General features: G+C 39.0%; 1 pseudogene; it reads left to right on the top strand.

Annotated features, from left to right (window-relative positions):
• Positions 1–14,642: 14,642 nt before the first annotated feature.
• On the top strand, positions 14,643–15,382 carry LOC129657368 (glutamine synthetase-like; annotated as a pseudogene).
• The last annotated feature ends 1,178 nt before the right edge of the window (positions 15,383–16,560 follow it).

Genomic DNA, 16,560 nt, shown 5'->3' with positions numbered 1-16,560 from the left:
AAGTTCACTAGAACCAAGGAGAATAATAAATAGGGCATAATCAAAGATACTTATAGACAATGGGACGACAAATGGGAAGGATGAGATTTTGTTTTAAACTATGATTTTATAAGTTATTTTTAAAGTACATTTTATAAGTAATTTTTACTTATAAGGATTTCCTAGAGTGCACTGCATTTCTTAAGAACTTTGCATTTCCAAACATGTGGGTCTTACTCTTTTAAGGAATAATGGGCTAAAATTCCTAAAGCATTTTATTCAAACATAGAGAAAAGATGTCTTGTTAGGGTGAGATGTTCAGGCATATACTTTTCACTGGACGAGATGTGCGCTATTTTAAGTACTTTATATGTATCAACCCACCGAATCCTCATGATTGCCCTGTGTGGTTGGGACTGTTATTTTCATCATCCCTATTACACAATCAAGAAACTGAGCCACAGAGAGTATGTTAATAGAATGAGCTTGGACAGTTGGTCCCGGAGACTGGGCTCCTTGTGACCGAGCACAGGGCTGTCTTTCAAGGCAATGAGATGATAACATTCTAAAACAGCTCCAGATGACAGCCAGAACCCAGACCTGTGTCTTTCTTAGCTCCGTTCCTACTGTGTATGACATTTTTACCAAAATAGTTGACAGGTTCACCTCTAAAATCGCTCCAAATTTATAAAATCTGTACCTTGAGGCTAAGAAGACTGTAATACTGCATAGTTAAACCAAGTTGATCTACACCCATTATCCCCAAATGAACAGGTTTAGACATATGAAAACCACATAATCAGATCACATATCAGTCAGTCTGCTTTGTTACTAATTTTATATGAATAACTGAATGTGGTATAGTAACAGATTATGGTCCATTCACTTAATAGATCCTGTATTTGATACCTAAGAATGTATGTATTATCTCAATGTGAAAAAGGACACACCTTTATTTGTATTTCTCACAGTTTTCAGTGTAATTCATAATATATCAGAGATTGAGAAATATTAGACATGATAACACAAAAATTATAAAATGTAAGTATATATAGCATTTGAGGTTGTGTGGTAATACTAACAACTAATGTTATATATGTAGCTCTTGCAAAGTTATGTTGATTTTGGTTAAAAGAGTTAAGAGTATTAATATTTCAAAGGTTACAATTTATATCTAATCATACTAAAATTGATACATTTTATTAAGATGAGAACACATAATCATACCATTTATAAATTTGTGTCACCAATGTAATTTTATAAGGTCAAAACATAATTATTTTGCATACAAAGAAGATATTATTTTATCTTAATTAGGTTAATTATATTCTGAACCATTAAAGAGAACAACATTCTCCTTAAATAAAGCATGTTTAGCATAGCTATAGGTGGTATATTTTTACCTAATAAATAGAATGGAAACTGAGTATCTAATTTCTCAGTGATTAGCCTAAAAAACGACTGAAGTAATTTTTATACTACTAAACATATAATGAATATCTATGTGATATTTATTGGACTAGATGTTCAGCATTTAAAAATGAATGCGAATTCAGTAATTATAAAGGTGATGATGATAAACAATGCCTGGCACATAACAGGGACTCAATAAATATTTTTTGAAGGATCGATAGATTAATTAAAGCTAATATCTTATAGCTTTTAAAAAATACCAGACAGGCACTGTTTTAAATACTCTCATGTATTAAAACATTTAATTTTCCTAACACTCCTACTAGTTTCACAGTTTTCCAGATGAGGAAATGGGCCTTAGGGAGACCAGTTACCACATAGCACAGTTGATTTCCAAGCCAGGTTTCTCAGCTCCAGCAGAAAAGTCAGCCTTGCATGCTACAAAGTCTGTTAAAAACTGGCATGATGGTGTGATCACAGACATGCAAAAACTTGCTCTGAAAGCAAAAAGGTGATTTTTCTGACTCTCTGTAATGGAAAGTATTTTATAAGTGAGTTTCCTTTTTAGTTGGTGAAAAATGCAACCACCAAAGAGCAGGAAAAGAACATCCAGGGTAGGGGGGTGGGGGATGCCAGCATGATTGTCTATTCAGACAGTGATCAGTAGATCAATAAGTTCACAGCAATCAGAGTGAAATGACTCTAGTGAGACTTGGTAGGAGAAGTGTCTTTGGCATCCAATCATTAAGGGACCTTGTGTATCATGACAAGGAAATTCGATTTGCTGGGAAGGCAGTAGGAAATAATCAGTCACTTAAGACATGATACTGTCAAATTATCTTCTACAGAGTTAACCTGTTGACAGTCAAGCCTGGTCCTTGACAGAAATGAGTCCAGAGCAGTGAACAGTGAGGAAGGAAGGGAAAATAAGTGGTCATGATCAGGGATTCATACTTGATCTCACTGTGTGACTGCTGCCCTGGCCCATTTTTTTTTTTTAACTTTAAAGAAATGCAAATCACTTTGGTAGTTTACATAACTAGCAAAATCAAAATATTACCAGAGAAAAGTATACTTTATTCAAAGCTGCCAATGTTTTTCCTGCTCTCTCACTTTCTGCCCCAACACACAGTTAGTTTCCCCAGGCCCATTCCTTCCTTCAGCAAATACAATAAAGAGGAACATCCAATGGCTGATGGTGGTCATACGGTCAGTGTTCCCCAGAGAAACAGAACCAACAAGAGATATATATGTATCTATGTATGTATATGAATGGGGCTTGCCTGGTGATTCAGTGGTAAGGAATCTGCCTGCCAATGCCAGAGATATTGCTCAATCCCTAGGTTGGGAATATTTCCTGGAAAAGGAAATGGCAGTCCACTCCAGTATTCTTGCCTGGGAAATCCCATGGACAGAGGAGGCTGGGGAGCTGAAGTCCATGGGGTGTCAAAAGAGTAGGACATGACTTAGCAACTAAATAACAAATAAACAACAATGTATATGAATACACACATATATGAATATATCTATATGTATGTGTATTAATATAAATAAGGAGATATTTTATAATGACTTGGCACATGCAATTATGGAGACTGGAAAGTCCAAAATCTGCAGTGTCAACCAGTAGGCAGAGAGTCAGGAGAGCAGATATTGCAGATAAGGTTAAAGACAATCTACTAGAAAATTTCCTCTTGCTTGAGGAGACTACTATTTTTGTTCTATTCAGGTCTATACCTGATTGTATGAGGCCGATTCATAATATGAAGAGCAATCTGCTTACCAATTTAAATGTTAATCTCATTGAAAAACATACTCCAATTCAACACATGAAATTAACCATCAAAGTGGTCATTCCTATTTCTATTTGATTCAATACTATCCATTAAGCATCCATCAGAGTCCCCCAGCATGATTGGAAATATCTTTCATCCTACTGGTATTTGCTACTGTTAAGTACACATTTGCTGCAAGTATTCACCTTGATTGGACTTCCTTGGTGGTTCAGTGGTAGAGAATCCACCTGCCAATGCCATAGATACAGGTTCGCTCCCTAGGTTGGGAAGATCTCCTGGAAAAGGAAATGACAACCCACTCTAGTATACTTGCCTGGGAAATCCCATAGACAGGGAAGCCTGGTGGGCTACAGTCCATTGGGGTCACAGAAGAGTTGGACATGACTTGGAGACTAAACAACATTATTCTAGTCAGAGCATCAGATTCAGGGCTGTCTGTATTCATCTCCACTAGAATCCTTTATTTGCAAATAGCCTCTTGTATGCTCCTTGGACTCTGTGTGTGTGTGTGTGTGTGTGTGTGTGTGTGTGTCCATGAAAGATAAAAGTCTTGTTTGGTTTTTGGAAGGTATTTTAATGCTTGCTTAAAGACACTCCTATTCTGGAAATAAAGCAAAAATAAATAAAGTGAAAGGGAAACATAGACTTAAATTTCTATCGGGGAAATTTCCAGATTTAGCATTCAGAAACATTTTACTACTTGTTTCAAAGACAGTAATTACTATCATGTGTTGTGTTTTTTCTCTAAAATACAGAAAAATGTCAGTGTCTTTGGATTATTATTATTAATAATACATTTATAGCATTTAATGCATACAAAGAGCATTAATCAAAAACACTATTACACTGGCCAGCATTTTCTGAACTCTTACTCTCTGTCCAGCAGTAAATAAAAGCCTTCTGCTTTCTGACTGTGCCAAGGCATCCTTGCCAATTGGGCACTCAATATTATTTGCACTTAAGAGAAGCCTGGGATTTTAGATCCAAACACCAAAATCCTAATATTTGGCAATCACTTCCTCTCTCACTCAACACTACTCCTCTTCCATCTACCTCTCAGCCAACGAACAACACTGAAGTGAAATCAACCCTGAAAAATGCAACGAAATAAAAAGTGGACTTCCTGGCTTGGGAATTATTTATCCAAACCACCACATCTAGCCACAGTGTGTTAATTAGAAAGACTAAGCTTAATTCCTCCCCCTGGCCAATGCAAAGTAGGGAGGAAGATGGCTCTGTAGTAGGGCTTGCTTTGTGGGATTCAGAGGTCCTAGAAACAGCTAGGATCTCCAGTTCACAAGGGAGAAGCAGATAGGCATTACAGCTAGCCATAGGCATAAGCTGGAATCGTTCTCAGGAGAGACCCACCAGGGCAGGTTGTACAGGTGGTCTCCAGAGTGATCACCAGCTTCTACAAGGGTTTTGACAAGAAACGACTAGGGGTCGGGTTCATGAGAGATGATTGGAGCTTTTGCACTGCCAGGAAAATGGGAGCACACACCTCCATCATGACTGTACACATAGCTGGTAAGTAGTATTTGTGTGTTCATATCCTATGCTAATGAGCTTCAGTTCAACATGTAATGGTGCTATTTCAAGTAAGAAAATGTAAGAGCAGCACTGCAAAATTCAGCGTGTTTTCTATGACATTTTCTACAAGTTAAAGCAAATTTGGTGCTGCAATAAAAATGCTTTAAAATATGTTCAAAAAGACATCAGTAAGCTTGGTGATAGGTTTCAGGGGAAATTGATAGGAATTGGGGAAATTGATTCCTGACAATAAAGCTGATATGTGACAGGATAACAGGAATATGTATTTTAATATTTTCCTTTTACAGAAGTGTAAATTGTATTTAATGTAAAAGTGAAAATGATTTTCCTCAGGCTGGAAGTTCATCTTTCTATTATTTATCTTTTGTGATAAAAGTGGCATATGCTAGAATCCATCTGGATGGGCAACAGACCAAAACAAATGACATGAAACAGAAATATATGCTACATGCAAGGTGTTTTTTATGACCCAATTTTCTTAAACTTGATGCTATGTAGATTATTAATCAATGAATTTATCATTCAGTAAGTAAATGTATATTCAAGTGTAAAATGAAGTGGGAGAGGAAATGAGGTCATTTGATGGAACAGAAGTCATTCAGCCCATAATATATGTTAAGGATAATGGCAACAAAAATTAAGGATAGGATAATGGCAACAAACAGTTTCAATTATCTAAAATGTACAAGCACTATGTAAATAAACCACTACATAATAAACAGGACTTACAGTAAAAACAAAAACAGATTTAAAAGGACCAGGAGACTAACCTGCTAGTCTGAGCCCTTGGGATACCTCCCATCCAGCTCTCCATTCAGTCAGTCATTATGTCCTTTATGTGACTTCCTCCAGCTGGATTTTAGGAACTTTTTAAGAGACCACTGAATCATAAAAGACATATTTTCAAACTTGAAAATTGTACCTTGCTTAAAAAGCATAGATCAAGCCCTGAGCCTTTGGAATGGGAGAACTGACTCCAAGACCCTAGACTACTAGAGGAATAACTCTAGGGAGTATCAAATAGTGAGAACTCCCACAAAGGAAACCACTTGAATATAAGACCCAACATCACCCAACCATCAGTAGAACCTTGTGCAGGATGCCTCATCTAAACAACAAACAAAATAAAAATAAAAAGCCCATCATCAGGATACAGGATTACTACGTCACTCAGGTTTGCCCATCAAAGGAAAAACAAACAAACAAAGCTCAGCACAAATCTCATCCTATAGGAAGCTTACACAAACCACTGAAACAAACTTAGGAGGGCAGAAACCAAAAGGAACAAAGAATTCAAGCTTGAAGCCTAGGAAAACGAGACCTCAAACACAATAAGTTAACAAAATAATAATAATAATGAAAAGGCAGAGAAATACTACACAAATGAAGGAACAAACTAGAAGCACAGGAGTCCAAATAAATGAAGAGGAAGTAGGCAAACTAAGTGAAAAAGAATTCAGAATAATGACAGTAAAGATGATCAAACACCTTGGAAAAAAATGGAGAAAATGTAAGAATCAATTAACAAAGACTTAGAAGAATTAAAGAATAAATTTACAGAGACAAACAGCACAATTACTGAAATTATAAATATTCTATAAGGAACCAATAGCAGAATATCTGAAGCAGAAGAAAGGATCAGTGAGCTGGAAGATAAAATGGTGGAAATAAATTCTGAAGAGCAGAATACAGTAGAAAGAATGAAAAGAATTGAGGATAGCCACAAAGACCTCTGAGACAATCAAACCCACCAACATTCCAGTTATAGGGGTCACAGAAGAAGAGAAAAAGAAGGGGTATGAGAAAATTTTGTAAAGGATAGTGTTAATTTGATTTATAAAAATGAAAAAACAATTGCCAATTCTCTAAGTGCTTTATTGACTATGCCAAAGCTTTTGACTTTGTGGATCACAACAAATTGTGTAAAATTCCTAAAGATTGGGAATACCAGACTACCTTAGCTACCACCTGATAAATCTGTATGCAGGTCAAGAAGCAATAATTAGAACCAGACATGGAACAATGCACTGGTTCCAAATTGGGAAAGAAGGACATCAAGGCTGTATATTGTCAGCCTGCTTATTTAACTTATATGCAGAGCACATCATGCAAAATGCCAGGCTGGATGAAGCAAAAGCTGGAATCAAGATTGCCAGGAGAAATATTAATAATGTGAGATACATAGATGACGCCACCCTTATGGCAGAAAGTGAAGAACTAAAGAACTTCTTGATGAAAGTGAAAGAGGAGAGGGAAAAAGCTGGCTTAAAACTCAACAATCAAAAGACTAAGATCATGGCATTTGGTCCCATCACTTCATGGCAAATAGATGGGTAAATGATGGAAAGAGTGACAGACTTTATTTTCTTGGGCCCCAAAATCACTGCAGATGGTGACTGCAGCCATGAAACTAAAAGATGCTTGCTCCTTGGAGGAAAAGCTATGACCAACCTTGACAGCATTTTATTTTATTTTTTTTAATATAAATTTATTTATTTTAATTGGAGGCTAATTACTTTACAATATTGTATTGGTTTTGCCATACATCAACATGAATCCACCACAGGTATACACGTGTACCCCATCCTGAACCCCCCTCCCACCTCCCTCCCCATCCCATCCCTCTGGGTCGTCCCAGTGCACCAGCCCCAAGCAACCAGTATCATGCATCGAGCTTGGACTGGCAATTCGTTTCATATATGATATTATACATGTTTCAATGCCATTCTCCCAAATCATCCCACCCTCTCCCTCTCCCACAGAGTCCAAAAGACTGTTCTATACATCTGTGTCTCTTTTGCTGTCTCGCATACAGGGTTATTGTTACCATCTTTCTAAATTCCATATATATGCGTTAGTATACTGTATTGGTGTTTTTCTTTCTGGCTTACTTCACTCTGTATAATAGGCTCCAGTTTCATCCACCTCAATAGAACTGATTCAAATGTATTCTTTTTAATGGCTGAGTAATACTCCATTGTGTATTATGTACCACAGCTTTCTTATCCATTCATCTGCTGATGGACATCTAAGTTGCTTCCATGTCCTGGCTGTTATAAACAGCATTTTAAAAAGCAGAGATATTACCTTGCCAACAAAGGTCCATCTAGCCAAACCTATGGTTTTTCCAGGAGCCATGTATGTATGTGAGAATTGGACCTAAAGAAGGCTGAGTGTAAAAGAACTGATACTTTAGAACTGTGATGTTGGAGAAGACTCTTGAGAGTCTCTTGGATGCAAGGAGATCAAACCAGTCAATCCTAAAGGAAATAAGTCCTGCATATTCATTGGGAGGACTGATGCTGAAGCTGAAAGCTCCAATACTTTGCCCACCTGATGTGAAGAACTGATTCACTGGAAAAGGACCCAGATGCTGGTATACAGGCAGGAGGAGAAGGGGATGACAGAGGATGAGATGATTGAATGGCATCACTTACTCAATGGACATAAGTTTGAGCAAACTCTGGGAGTTGGTGATGTACAGGGAAGCCTGGCATGCTGCAGTTCATGGGGTCGCAGAGTTGGACATGATTGAGCAACTGAACGGAACTGAACTAAGTGCTCAGTTATTCACAGGATAATACTACGCATGTAAACTTGCAATAAGCTTACCTATTAAGTATCACCGGTTGTTTTATTTTTTCATAGCATGGCTTTTTCTATATAATAAATAGTTTATTTTACCAACAAAAGGAAATTGAGAGCATAACCCCAATAAAGATGAAGAAAAGTAAAACTAATTCTTATAATAACAAATATTCATAATATTCAATTTTAAAGGCTCATGAAATGTTGAGAAATAGTAGCATAAATAAAGAACACTTGACAATATAAATATGGAACAGAAATGAAGGATAGTTTGTATTTTTCTACAAATTCTTGAGTCTCCAAAATTCTTGATTCAGTAGCTGTGAGATTGATGGTCAGACATTAAAGTCATAGGTTAGGTTTCATTTATCTAAGGCAAACAGAGGATCTATTCATGTAAAGGTCAGAGACTGGGCAAACTTCAAATAGCAATGAGTTAGTTTTTTATTTTCATTATTTTTAATTATCATCATTATTGTAAAATGCTTGCTCTATGACCTTATGCAACCATAAATAGGTCTTCATCATTTCACTAGTGGAAAGTGCTAATGAGTCTTATTCACAACAAATAATAAAATAGCTTAATGTAAAACATATGGGTTTGATTTATACTTTCATTTATCAAGCACTCAATGCTGTTAATTTTGTCCCTGGTATTCCTAGTATTTAGAAATATGAACTCACTTTAATTCTCATAACTTTATGAGACACTTCTCACATGTGTCACTATTTTACACATGAGGAAACTGAGTCACAGAGGTATTAAGTTATCTTATGGAGGTTCTACAACTAAGAAGAGGCAAAGTTCAGATTTAAATTCAGTTCGTTTCCTCCAGACATGTTTTTAACTCTGTGATCTGTCCACATAGGATCACGTAACACACGACAGATTCCCTCTAATTCTAAAGCATGAAGTCTTTATTATGCTCTCACTGGAGGCTAAACAGAATGCATGAGTAAGATGTTAACACTGAAGCCACAGGCAAATCCTTTACTATGCTAGGCGGACATCACTTCTTCCAAGACTTGAATGTACTACAGCAGCAGTTTCATTGTAAATGGTCATAGAGAGAGTATTTTTATATTAAAAAAAAATCTTGCCAGAATTTACATTTTTGAAGCTTTGTAAAAGTTACAGTAACATATCTCTTTCATATTTTGTAACTTTGTAAAAAATAGTTGTGAATAAAACTGGAAAGTAAAACTGTGCTATGAGTTCTAACTGTACAACTTAAACACACAAGTTTCATCCAGGAAACATTCATAGCCTTATACCACTGTGTGGAACTTATTTAGGAGTAAATGTTCTTAGGTTTACAGGTAGGAATAATTCCTACCTTTTAAAAATGTGACTATTTGTGCAAACATAGCGGGTGCCTCACTTCACAAATGTTTATTCACTCTATCTCACACCTGAGCCTCCCTGTGCCCTGAAGCACTGTGTGTCCAGCAACTCCCTGGTGCCAGAATCCTTTCCTAAGAAACTCTCTTTTTGTTGTTGACATCAAAAGCACAAATCCTAAAGAATTCAAAGAGCTCCTTTGTATCAGAGAATGTGTATTTTTTGTCAGCTGTTAGGGTAAGAGAGCTCACTGCACTTGTCTTCTTTGCCTGCCGCATACAGATGATGAATGGAGTCATCAGGAACCCCACACCCAGGAGCACTCCAGCCTCTGCTTCAGTTTCCTTGCCCTCTTTTAAGAGCCAAGTATCATCACCAGTTCTACCCTCATGTCATGCCTATTTCAATTATTTAACAGGGCTGCAGAGACAGGGGAGAGAATGAGCATTGAATAGATGTCATTTCTCATCCCCACCTGGAGGCTCTGAAGGCGCTGCAAGTGGCTCAGGGTGATTTTGTAGGAATGAGCTGGGGAAAAGCAACGCTCATGCTGCCATCCTCCCCCTTCTGCAGTACCTCAGACTGAGGGATTCTAAATCCGTATTGGCATCCTCAGTGCTTCTTTTGTGCTGCAAAGAATCGAGTTAAATATTGGCTAATCCACAAGTTCTAAATATCCTAATTAATAAAACATGGGTAGGTACATCTGCTCCTCCCATGTTCCTACACACTTCCACATCAATAATTTTGTTCAACAGCCTTTATAACACAATGATTACAGAGCCACTAAATCAGCTGCACATTCATAATAATTTATAAAATCTATGCCAGGCAGGAATTTTAATAATCTATCTGCCTAACTGAGCCCACAATTTACTGACCAGGGTGTGCCAACAATTACTATTTTCATTTAATAGTCAATAAAATGTGTTATTCAGTCTTATTTATTAATGCAATTATCCACAACATCTGTTTTAAACAAGAAAAATTAATGTGAATTATGATAATTTTAATTGAAAGCAAATAATAATATAGAAATTTCCTGGTTTTCATTATAGAAAATTATTTCAATACTATTAGTATACTCAGAGGAATTAACTCTAAGCACATGGGACTCTAGCATTCAATTTAGACTCAAGAGAGCCTTGGAAAGTGGAAAAATAGAAAGAGAATTAGTCTTTCCACCCCCTGGCATTCTCCCTGTAGTGTCAAGCTCACACCTGCTCAAAATGCACTTCCCTTGGCTAATACAGATCATTCTGGGTAAATGTGTGCATGTGTTCAGTTGCTCATTTGTGTCCGACTCTTTGCAACCGCACAGACTGTAGCCCGCCAGGCTGCTCTGTCCATGGGATTTTCCAGGCAAGATTACTGGAGTGAGTTGCCATTTCCTTCTCTAGGGGATCTTTCAGACTCAGGGATAGAACCAGAATCCCCTGTGTCTCCTTGGCAAGGGGATTCTTTACCACTGCACCACTTGGGACAGCTTATGTGGACAGGTTATTCATAAATTAACGTTTGTGACAGCTTTACCTGGAGTGCAGTTCTTTCCACGCTCAGGAATTAGCTGCTGCACAGGTAACAACACAGTAAACAACTGAAATTACACTTTGCAGAAGAATCAATCAGGACCCTGTCATGTTGTAATTGACGTAACAACTAAACAAGAAGATGGCTTAAATAATTAAGAACATACATTGAATCACTTCATTGGAAAGTCATTTTGTTTTGAATAAGGGTTGGTTTTAAGAAAGGATTGACCCAGTGGCTCAACAAACATCATGCAGAATCTATGTTTTCTTTCTTTTCTTCTGTCCTACCTATTTATAATCAGCTCCAGCACCCATAGGACTTCCTGGTCCCCTACAAGCACCAACCTTTTCCCTTACAATATTCAGTTGCAGAACTCATGTCCTCACATAAACCATCCAGAAGAAGAGAGCTAGTTTATTCCAGAGGTTTTCAGGAACAGCAAGGCTTCTCTTCCCTTCAGTTCAGTTCAGTTCAGTTCAGTTGCTCAGTCATGTCCGAATCTTTGCGAGACCATGAACCGGAGCACGCCAGGCCTCCCTGTCCATCACCAACTCCTGGAGTTCACCCAAACTCATGTCCATCGAGTTGGTGATGCCTTCCAGCCATCTCATCCTCTGTCATCCCCTTCTCCTCCTGCCCCCAATCCCTCCCAGCATCAGAGTATTTTCCAATGAGTCAACTCTTCGCATGAGGTGGCCAAAGTATTGGAGTTTCAGCTTCAGCATCAGTCCTTCCAATGAACACCCAGCACTGATCTTCTTTAGAATAGACTGGTTAGGTCTTCTTGCAGTCCAAGCGACTCTCAAGAGTCTTCTCCAACACCACAGTTCAAAAGCATTAATTCTTTGGTGCTCAGCTTTCTTCACAGTCCAACTCTCACATCCATACATGACCACTGGAAAGACCATAGCCTTGACTAGGCAGACCTTTGTTGGCAAAGTAATGTCTCTGCTTTTTAATATGCTATCTAGTTTGGTCACAACTTTCATCAGTTTACTAAAGGCTTTATATGTGCTTTGGTTCTGATGGAGTTAAGTTTCTAGTCCTGAGCAATTTTCTGTGCTCAGGGGCTATGAAAGGGTATTACAATGTACTGATTTTTTTTAACCCATCAAGGCTGTCATGAGATGGGCAAGACTGGTTCTCTGAGCACTGTTTCCAGAAAGCACAATGGATGATATACAATGGAAATGAGAGATGTCCACTGAAGATGAATCCCATTCTGCCTGAGCCAAACTGGAAGCCTGACCTCATGATTATGTTAAAGGTGTGCTCAGTTACTCAGTTGTGTTTGACTCTTTGCTACCCTATGAACTGTAGCCCACCAGGCTCCTCTGTCAATTCTTTCCAGGCAACAGTGCTAGAGTGGATTGCTCTTTCCTTCTCCAGCATGTGTGTTAAAGGAATATCAGAAAAAATAAATAAATAAAAGACTCTTATTTTTAAAATGAGATCTAGCAAAGTTACTTTCTGTACATTTACCGGTAAACATGACATTTTTCTCTAGGGGACAAGCTTGAGATGTTGTGAGTTTCTCAAGGTTAAAAGGTTTTAGTGAAGCAAGGACTACATTTTAGATAAATTGAATCTCAGCCTAGTATCCTCTCTACCAAACAATTTTCAGCATTATTATTCATTTTTACCTTATTTTCTAAATTTTAATTAAATTAATTCTGGTTATATTCTACAAATTAGATACATTTAATATTCTATCTAACCTATGAGTCATGGCCAACTAACTCTTACAATAAGAAATGTAAACTCTGCCATTCAGAGGTTAGCAATTTTGAAGATTATATGAACTATTTTAAGTCTAGGGATTGTAATGTTGTGCCCTGAAAGAAAAAAAAAATTATTAAATTCAGCAATATTAGAAAGAACAAAGAGCCTGGCAGTCAGAAGGACCATAAATTTGTCCCAACTTTGCCACTCCCTGGTGGCTCAGGGAGGAAACAATCTGCTTGCAATGCAGGAGACACGGGTTCAATCCCCAGGTCAGGAAGATCCCTTGGAGGAGGAAATGGCTACCCACTCCAATAACTTGCCTGGAGAATTTCATGGACAAAGGAGCCTGGCAAGCTATAGTCCGTGGGATTGGAAAGAGTCAGACACGACCGAGCAACTAACACTCACTTTCACTTACCACTAACTACTCCTATTACATAATCAAGCTATTCATTCTCTATGGGATTCAGCTGTAGAATTAACAAGAATAAATTTTAAGGGAATATCTGATTCTGGAACCCCTTGATCCACAAATTTTGGTTAAGCAATGGGAAAAGTTTGTGGTATGGTACCTTAATTGGAAAGAAACACACAGAACTTTGAAATTAGATTGGCTAATATCAAATTAAGCTCTGGCCCTGAGACTGAATGTGCTATTTAAATTTTACAATTTTCTACTAAAGATATAAATAATGAGTCTATAATATAGCCACTATTTCAAAATGAAGAATATTCCAAAATCCATACTTTTTTATTTCTTAATTTGCTGAAGTTCATGAAGGTATTGCCACATAAGAGATCAGCAGTTACCTGGTCTATTGTTGGAAAGACAAATAGAATATCTTAAAAGGGATATCACAGGAAGAAGGAAGGAAAAATCAAAATATAGAAATATCATAATATTGTGAAAGAAGTGAAGGAAAATGCACATGTAAGCAGAAGTGTATTTGTTTTTTTTGGGGGGCGGATTTTTATTTTCTCTCCCTGAAACCCTTTCTAAAGCATGGTTGTCACACGTGGTCAGTTTGAGAGTGAGGAAAGGTTAGACGCCAGGAGTTCCAGCCTCTTCTCCTCTGACACAGCTCTATCATCTGAGGGGTAAGGGAGTGTGCTAATGAGGGCTGGGCGACATGCAGTGCAGCTGGCAGTGACAGTGGGCTTGGTTTCTGATTCATCTCTACATTTGAAATACAATGGATCTTAGGGACATTTGATTATAAATGAGTGTTCTAAGGAGTATGTGTGACAGGTTAACTAAACACTGGAATTTGCACTATCCTTATACTTTCCTGTCATAGAGTATGAAATTCAATTACCCTTGAGGTCTCAGAATTTGATTCCGCTTGTAAAAGACAGATGTCTTATAGGCCCAGATCCCTAATGTGAGTTAATTGCCGCATAATAAGTGATGTTGCTGCTGGGGCTGCTAAGTCTCTTCAGTTGTGTCCGACTCTGTGTGACCCCATAGACGGCAGCCCACCAGGCTCCTCTGTCCCTGGGATTCTCCAGGCCAGAACACTGGAGTGGGCTGCCATCTCCTTCTCCAAAAAAGGGATGCTAACATATGTTAAAAAGAAGGAAAAGAGTGGAGAGTCGAGAATGAGAGAAGAGCAGGCTCTCTCAGCAGCACCCTGGCCTGCCCTTCTCTTCTCCTCACTGCGCTCTCGCGGCCTGCCCAGCCTGTCGCTTGCATGGCACCCAGAACACCTTCCACCATGGCCACCTCGGCCAGCTCCTGCTTGGACAAAGCCATCAGCCAGGTGTACATGGCCCTACCTCAGGGCAAGAAAGTCCAAGCTATGTATATCTGGATCGACGGTACTGCAGAAGGACTGTGCTGTAAGAGCTGAACCTCGGATTCTGAGCCCAAATGCATAGAAGAGTTGCCCAAGTGAAATTTGGATGGCTCTAGGACTTTTAGGTCTGAAGGCTCCAATAGTGACATGTATCTTGTCCCTCCTGCCATGTTTCGGGACCCTTTCTGCAAGGACCCCAACAAGCTGGTGTTCTGTGAAGTCTTCAAGTACAACCCAAAGCCTGCAGAGACCAATTTATGGCACCCCTGTAAATGGATAATGGACATGGTGAGCAATCAGCACCCCTGGTTTGGAATGAAGCAGGAATGTACCCTCAGGGGCACAGAAGGCTCCTCTTTGGTTGGCCTTCCAATGGCTCTCCTGGGCCCCAAGGTCCATACTACTACGGTGTGGGAGAGGACAAGGCCTACGGCAGGGACATTGTGGAGGCTCACTGCCAGGCCTGCTTGTATGCTGGCATCAAGATCGGGGGCACAGACACCAAAGCCATGCCTGTGCAGTGGAGATTCCAGTTAGGGCCCTGTGCAGGAGTCAATGTGGGAGATCGTCTCTGGGCAGCCCGCTTCATCTTGCACAGTGTGTGGTCTTCTGAACAAACTAGCCATGAGCCCTTCCAGTACCAGTACCACATGGACTAGACATGTAGCCTCAAAACCCCTCCTAATGCTACATCTTGCTCCCATTCTTGCCCCTCTCAGTGTCTTTATAGCTATAACTCAAAGGGGGGAATATCAAGGTCTTTCTTTCTTTTTTTTTAATTCCTCATACCCAGTTAATATCTCTTATTTCCTGTGGTCAGGATTGAGGGGGTCAAGTTCTTAATCACTTCACAACCACCTACCTACCTCCACGCTTTTCTTTTTCCAGTCACTGAAGCTTTCTAGTGCATTAGTTGGTGTGGGGGGACATAACCACTGCTTCCATTTAATCAGGTGTGTTTGTCCAATCGGCATAGCTGTCTGGACAGAGAGCCTAGTCATTGTGAAGGGATGTGGAGGATTTTTCTAAGTGGTTGTAGGGTGGGGGGCGGGGGGAGGGGTACTGGATTCTGTGGTTAGGTTAGGATTTCCCTTCTTGGTGGGAAGTTCCATTACTTATGAGTTTGTAACCGACTTTCTATTAAAAGTGAGAATTAGGAGAGAAGAAAGGGTGGGAAGTCAGGTAGGAAAACACCCTAGGTCTGCAGGTGTGAGCTTCCCTTCCCTGGGACTCAATGCCCTGACAGAATCAGCATAAATGGATGGATAGCCCTACTTTAAAAGAAAAGATTCTCATTGTGGGGGTCTTCCATTTATAACACAAAGCAGAGTAGTATTTTTATACTTAAATTTAAAAACAAAATATTATATACCTGGGTGTTCAGATAAATGTCTGTTTTCTCTTTAGGGAGAAAAGCCATTCTGGTTACAGGGAACCCAAATTTGAGACAAGTAGTCTGCTTAGAAATTAAGGATCTTCTTTTGAGTTGGGTTGGGTATGGGGGAGGCTGTGCTGGAAAAGTTGGCTGTTTGGGGCTGTTATTACCTCACTATCACTTCAGGGCTTCTCTCTGCCCTGCTTTTCCTTCTGGGGAGGCTGACATTGGTTGATTAATAGTTGGAAGTCCAAGATAGCAGTAGCCATCCACTGAGCCCCGGGTTTAAAAGACACACATATACTTGCACACACAGGGTTTGGAAATATGAGTCGGTTGGTCAACTTGAGTATGTTACTGACAAGGGGGCATTGGGGTTATTTTCCAGTGGGACTATCATGTCATTAAAGCAGGCCTTTTGATATATTAAAAAAAAAAAAAAAGCAAAACAGACGTTAGATT

The sequence above is a fragment of the Bubalus kerabau genome, chromosome 7 (assembly GCF_029407905.1).
Source record: "Bubalus kerabau isolate K-KA32 ecotype Philippines breed swamp buffalo chromosome 7, PCC_UOA_SB_1v2, whole genome shotgun sequence".
Classification (NCBI taxonomy): Eukaryota; Metazoa; Chordata; class Mammalia; order Artiodactyla; family Bovidae; genus Bubalus; species Bubalus kerabau.
The sequence above is the reverse complement of the archived record's forward strand: the minus strand, read 5'-3'. Positions and strand labels throughout refer to the sequence as shown.